The sequence below is a fragment of the Portunus trituberculatus genome, chromosome 16, assembly GCF_017591435.1.
Source record: "Portunus trituberculatus isolate SZX2019 chromosome 16, ASM1759143v1, whole genome shotgun sequence".
In the NCBI taxonomy this organism is placed as follows: Eukaryota; Metazoa; Arthropoda; class Malacostraca; order Decapoda; family Portunidae; genus Portunus; species Portunus trituberculatus.
The window spans coordinates 13,710,777-13,716,440 of record NC_059270.1 but is presented as its reverse complement, the minus strand read 5'-3'; the positions used below and the strand labels follow the sequence as shown (position 1 = coordinate 13,716,440).

Sequence of the window (5,664 nt, the reverse complement as noted above, 5' to 3'; positions counted from 1 at the left end):
ACCGAGTCTATACCAAGAAATTATAAATATTACAAGTTTCATGTTTTCCTTCTGTCTGCTACCTGTCTGTCTTCCTCTGTACCCACCATACTGCTCGACAGGCAGGTGGCGTTTCTTTTCGTCTGACCCTTTCCTGCCTGTCTCAGTCTGTCACCCTTTTCTATATTTATAGCTCTTGACACGTGTATGACAGCGTGAAGAGAAACTCATATTCTTTACAGTCTCTATCTGATAAAACCATTAATCAACCTTTTATTTCCATTGCTCCTCCCTGTATTACTTTTCTTTAACTGTCCATTACTTTCTCACCTACTTGCTCCCATGGTCCTGATTTTCCCTTAACTTTTCTCCTTTCCCTTCCACCCTTCCTTCAATTCTTTATCTGCTCGCTCCCTGCAGCAGGTGTCGTCTTCCTCGCTCGCTAATTATTCACAGCTGTCACGCCGAGAGGGCAGAGGACCTCTCCGCCGGCAGGAGGTGGACAAGACGGCGGGGCGTCACAGGAAGTTGGGTCGATAGATAAGTGTGAGGATGGAGGGAGGCAGAGAGACAGGGGGGGGAGGAAAAGAAAGAAAAGAGCCAGGAAAGTGCTGGATGGAGAAATAGGAAGTGAGAGAGACAGGGCGACAGGAAAAGAGGAAATGATGGAAAGAGACAGGAATGTATGGGAAGGAGGAATGATGGCTGACGGAGGCAAAGAGACAGGCAGGGAAAAAAGGACTAAAGCGGTAGACAAATGTGGGAATGGAGGCGAGGGGAGAAGGGACAATGAAAATCAAGGCGAAAAGGGAAAGGTAGTTAGGGGGAAGAGAGAGAGAGAGAGAGAGAGAGAGAGAGAGAGAGAGAGAGAGAGAGAGAGAGAGAGAGAGAGAGAGAGAGAGAGAGAGAGAGAGAGAGAGAGAGAGAGAGAGAGAGAGAGAGAGAGAGAGAGAGAGAGAGAGAGAGAGAGAGAGAGAGAGAGAGAGAACCAAAGAAAAACCATTACATACTTATGAAAATCTTCTCTGAGTTTTGTAACACCACTCGTTGACATTGAGACGAGGAAAATAGCGTAAATAAGTCATAATTATTTGATATTCGGAAAAGTCTAACGAACAAAAGAAAAGAAAATAATGTGTAGCGAAAAATTGAGTGACTGCCAAGGTAGTGACAGGAAAGGGGCCGCCGTGGTACAGTGGAACCATGCGTGCTTTGGGATCCTAGAGGTCTCCAAGCGCACGGGTTCAAATCCTGTCCACGGTCTGAGTGTAGGTTGGGCTTCTTCACTCGGGGCAACGGTTTTCTAGCGGGTGGGCTTTAAGATAGGAGGTACCCTAAAAAGTATCCCCTTTAGCCCAGAAATTCCCGTGAAAAGCCCACATGGTATATATATATATATAAAAGAAAAATAACATGCATTTTAATGATTTCTTTGCATATTTTGGCAGTCTGTATTACTCCACACACTAGTCAACGAAAATTTACTAGTTCTGTTTATGCTGCTCAAGGTTGACTGTGGTGTTGACTTCGTAGTGGTGTTGTGGTGTTGACTTCATAGCGGTGTTGTGGTATTGACTTCATAGCGGTGTTGTGGTGTTGACTTCATAGCGGTGTTGTGGTGTTGACTTCATAGCGGTGTTGTGGTGTTGACTTCATAGCGGTGTTGTGGTGGTGTCTTTATGGCAGTGTTGTGGTGTTGACTTTGTAGCGGTGTTGTGGTGTTGACTTCATAGTGGTGTTGTGGCGTTGACTTTATAGCAGTGTTGTGGTGTTGACTTCATAGCGGTGTTGTGGTGTTGACTTCATAGCGGTGTTGTGGTGTTGACTTCATAGCAGTGTTGTGGTGTTGTCTTCATAGCGGTGTTGTGGTGTTGACTTCATAGCGGTGTTGTGGTGATGTCTTCATAGCGATGTTGTGGTGGTGTCTTCATAGCGGTGTTGTGGTGTTGACTTCATAGCGGTGTTGTGGTGTTGTGGTTGTGTCTTCATAGCGGTGTTGTGGTGTTGTGGTTGTGTCTTTATAGCGGTGTTGTGGTGTTGTGGTTGTGTCTTCATAGCGGTGTTGTGGTGTTGTGGTTGTGTCTTCATAGCGGTGTTGTGGTGTTGTGGTTGTCTTCATAGCAGTGTTGAGGTGTTGTGGTTGTGTCTTCATAGCGGTGTTGTGGTGTTGTGGTTGTGTCTTCATAGCGGTGTTGTGGTGTTGTGATGGTGTTTTCATGTCGGTGTTGTGTTGGTGTCTTCATAGCGGTGTTGTGGTGGTGTCTTCATAGTGGTGTTGTGGTGTTGTCTTTCGTTCTATTCAGTACAGTATATGAAGATCTTCGACAAGTTGGAGTTCCGTCGTTTTGAATGAGCTGCACTACACCACGCTGGCTGACCTTCAGGAGGCCACATTGATAAGCTAGCTACAACACACAAGGCCATCTCAGTGTTGCGTAAACCATTGACCATTTCTCTTTTAGTTACCTCCTGGTTTTTTTCCCCTCCACACGTTATAAGAATCACATTATTTCACCACGCTATTAGTTAATGTGTGCAAGAAAACACACTTTAAACCAAAAGATTCACTAAAAAGTACCACTCATACTTCTTGGCCCGTATGGGGATCGAACCCACGACATCCGCGTTATTAGCACGGCGCTCTAACCAACTGAGCTAACAGGCCACGGTTTAAATTGATGTTTCAAATTAAAATAAAGATATCTACATACGTACAGTACCTATCTCGCTGGATGGTAGTGATGAGAGAGAGAGAGAGAGAGAGAGAGAGAGAGAGAGAGAGAGAGAGAGAGAGAGAGAGAGAGAGAGAGAGAGAGAGAGAGAGAGAGAGAGAGAGAGAGAGAGAGAGAGAGAGAGAGAGAGAGAGATGGGGGAGATGATATTGCAGTGTAGATAACCACGTAATCAACTCAATTTTCGGTCGTACCATCATCCATCTTTTCTCTCTTCAGGTTAGAGGCACACCCCTAATAAGAGCCAACATTATGGTGCTGCTCACTATTTCTTCTTTCGTCTCTGCTACCTTCTATTGCACACACACATGGTACAGGTAGACAGACAGACACGTAGCAGATAGACGCACTGATGAAGCACAAACACTGGCCAAATAAACACTTCCTTACAATACATTAACGATGATATAAAGTAAAATAGCACACTCGATATATGAACAGGAATTATAAAAAAATACATTACAATAAAACAACGAATGGTAAAATCACGTTCCTTGAAATCTAAACCTATACATTCCTTTGCTTCTCCTCCTCCTCCTCCTCCTCCTATTGTTCCTCTTCGTTCTTGTTTCCTGTCCAACATACGAGTAAAAAAAAAAAAAGACAAAACATAAAAAGAGAGGAAACGGCATAGGAGAATAACGTTAAACAGACAAAATAGAATAAGAAAAAAAAAAGAAATAGAAAAAGATAAATAGAAGAAAACAACACTTAAAATAAGGTACCCAACTCATCGAAATATAAAGACAAACATTGAAATACCCTCCCTTCCATTCCCTACTACCAGCTCTTCCTTTCCCTCGTCTCTCTCTTGTCCACAACCAACACACACACACCTACAGAACACCTCACACCGGCCACCAGTGTACACTACGAGACGCTCTATGGACCATGGCTGTACTTTTCCTCCTCCTCCTCCTTCTCAAGTACTGCGTCATCCTGTGTGCCTGTCTGCCCTTCTTCAACCTCACCACAATAATTAATAGGGAGGGGAACAAGGTGAGGTGACGTGACGTAAGGAGAAACTGGTGTGTGTGTGTGTGTGTGTGTGTGTGTGTGTGTGTGTGTGTGTGAGAGAGAGAGAGAGAGAGAGAGAGAGAGAGAGAGAGAGAGAGAGAGAGAGAGAGAGAGAGAGAGAGAGAGAGTATATAAACTTCTTAATTACAGGATGAGATCAGGTGAGAGCTTTGTAAGGATGAATTTTTAATTAGTCTCGTGCATTCCTTCACAGAGGCACTCACGACGAAGGAACATTAGAGGGAGGCGGAGAGGACACGATGAAGAGGACGCGAGGGGACAGGTAGGAAGAGAGTGAGGGAGAGGGGGGCTCAAATGAAGGGCAGGATTGTAAGGTAGATGGGGGCCTGAAGGGAGAGAGGAAGCCAGAAGGGACCAGAGGGGTGGAAGGAGCCAAGGGTAGAGGGAAGGAACGTCCAACAGACAGGGACAGAGGAGGCGAGATAAAAGAGAACGTGTTGGGTGATACAAGGTGCTGCTGAGGGACGAGACAGGACGGGGACAGGAGGGAAGCAGCGGTACTCTTAAACCCGTCAGTCTTACCTCGATTACGTGTAACAGTCTCTCGAGCAAGTTGTAAGGGGTTTTAAGAGTTTTTTGATTCAAGTGATAGTTTTACTCCTAAACCTGTCAGCGTATTACTGCGATTACATGTAACAGACTAACGAATGGATTGTGATGGTGAAAAACACAGAATGAAGCAGATTTTTATTCCATCATAATAAAAGTAAAGATCTGCTTCTTCATTCTCTATTTGCTCAAATCTACAGTGTGGTCTCTGATGCAAGTTATCAAAGTTTTTAATAATACTTTCATGATTCCAGTGATAATTGAACAAGGCATCAGAATAGAAGACAACACCATAAGAACTCGCGAATTTGTTCTGATGAGAATTTAATGCTTTTAACTAAAAAAAGAAAAAAAGAATGAAAAAAAGGGGATTTGGAGTACGTATGACACTGTAGTAGGATGAAAGTTGAGGGAGGAAGTGAGGTTACATGGAGGCAGGTTTATTCAGATGAAATGAGGGAGGACTGTGTAAAGGAAGAAGGGAGAGATAACACGTGAATCTTTTATGTAACAAACTCCAGCCACGGCAACAAAAGAGGATAAGAAGACCATGTTCTTAAAGGAAAAAAGAATTCAAGATCCACAATGGAATGTTTTGAATAGGTTAAGTCATAGGCAGGAGAGAACACAGAGGCGGGCAGGGAGTTCCACAGACTACTAGTAAAAGGAATAAAAAATCTGAGAATACTGCTATCTCATGTATTAGAGAAGAATGAGAAAGACTAAATCATACCAGGCGGGAGAAGATCGAGTCAAGCAAGGGAAAGAAGAGCGAGGTGAAGAGGGCCGAGCAAAGACTGGTCACAGCGTCAGAGGACGGTGGGCGGGGTCACACAAGGCGCCACTTCTCTAAGGTCACTAACACTGGCAGGCCCTTGACTCAGGCTCGAGAGTTCTGCCTTAATTGCCGTGACCTAGGCGTCGTGTGTCTTCCCCCCTCCCCTCGTCTCCATCCTCCGCCTCCTCCTCCTCCTCCTCCTCCTCTCTCATCTTATACGTCCTCCTTTTCCTCCTCCTCGTCCATTCCTTGTTTCTCCTGCACTGTTCCTGTTAATTTTTCTTTTTTATTTTCTCTGCACTTCATTCCCAACATTTTCGGTGGCGGTCGTTAAGTAAGTATAGCGCTGTATCTTATGAGGTGTTTTGCATGCATACGTTATGTCGCCTTGTCTCTCATCCACCACACCTGCAATTTTCACGCTATTTTGCATTCAACACGTCTTTTGCCATCTTTCGTTACTATCGTTCGCGGATTTTCTTCTTTTCCTTAAAATTCTTTCGGATAATATATACATTTTTTTTTCTCCTTTGTGGGTTAATGTAAAAAGTTGATTTCTGTAAAGTTTTCATTTTTGTCTAATATTAT

The 5,664-nt window shown here is 44.1% G+C and overlaps 1 non-coding gene across 1 annotated transcript; it reads right to left on the bottom strand.

The window, feature by feature from the left end:
* Window positions 1-2,570: 2,570 nt before the first annotated feature.
* Trnai-aau lies at window positions 2,571-2,644 on the bottom strand. The gene has a single exon. It is a non-coding gene; the product is annotated as a tRNA-Ile (tRNA).
* Window positions 2,645-5,664: the final 3,020 nt, after the last annotated feature.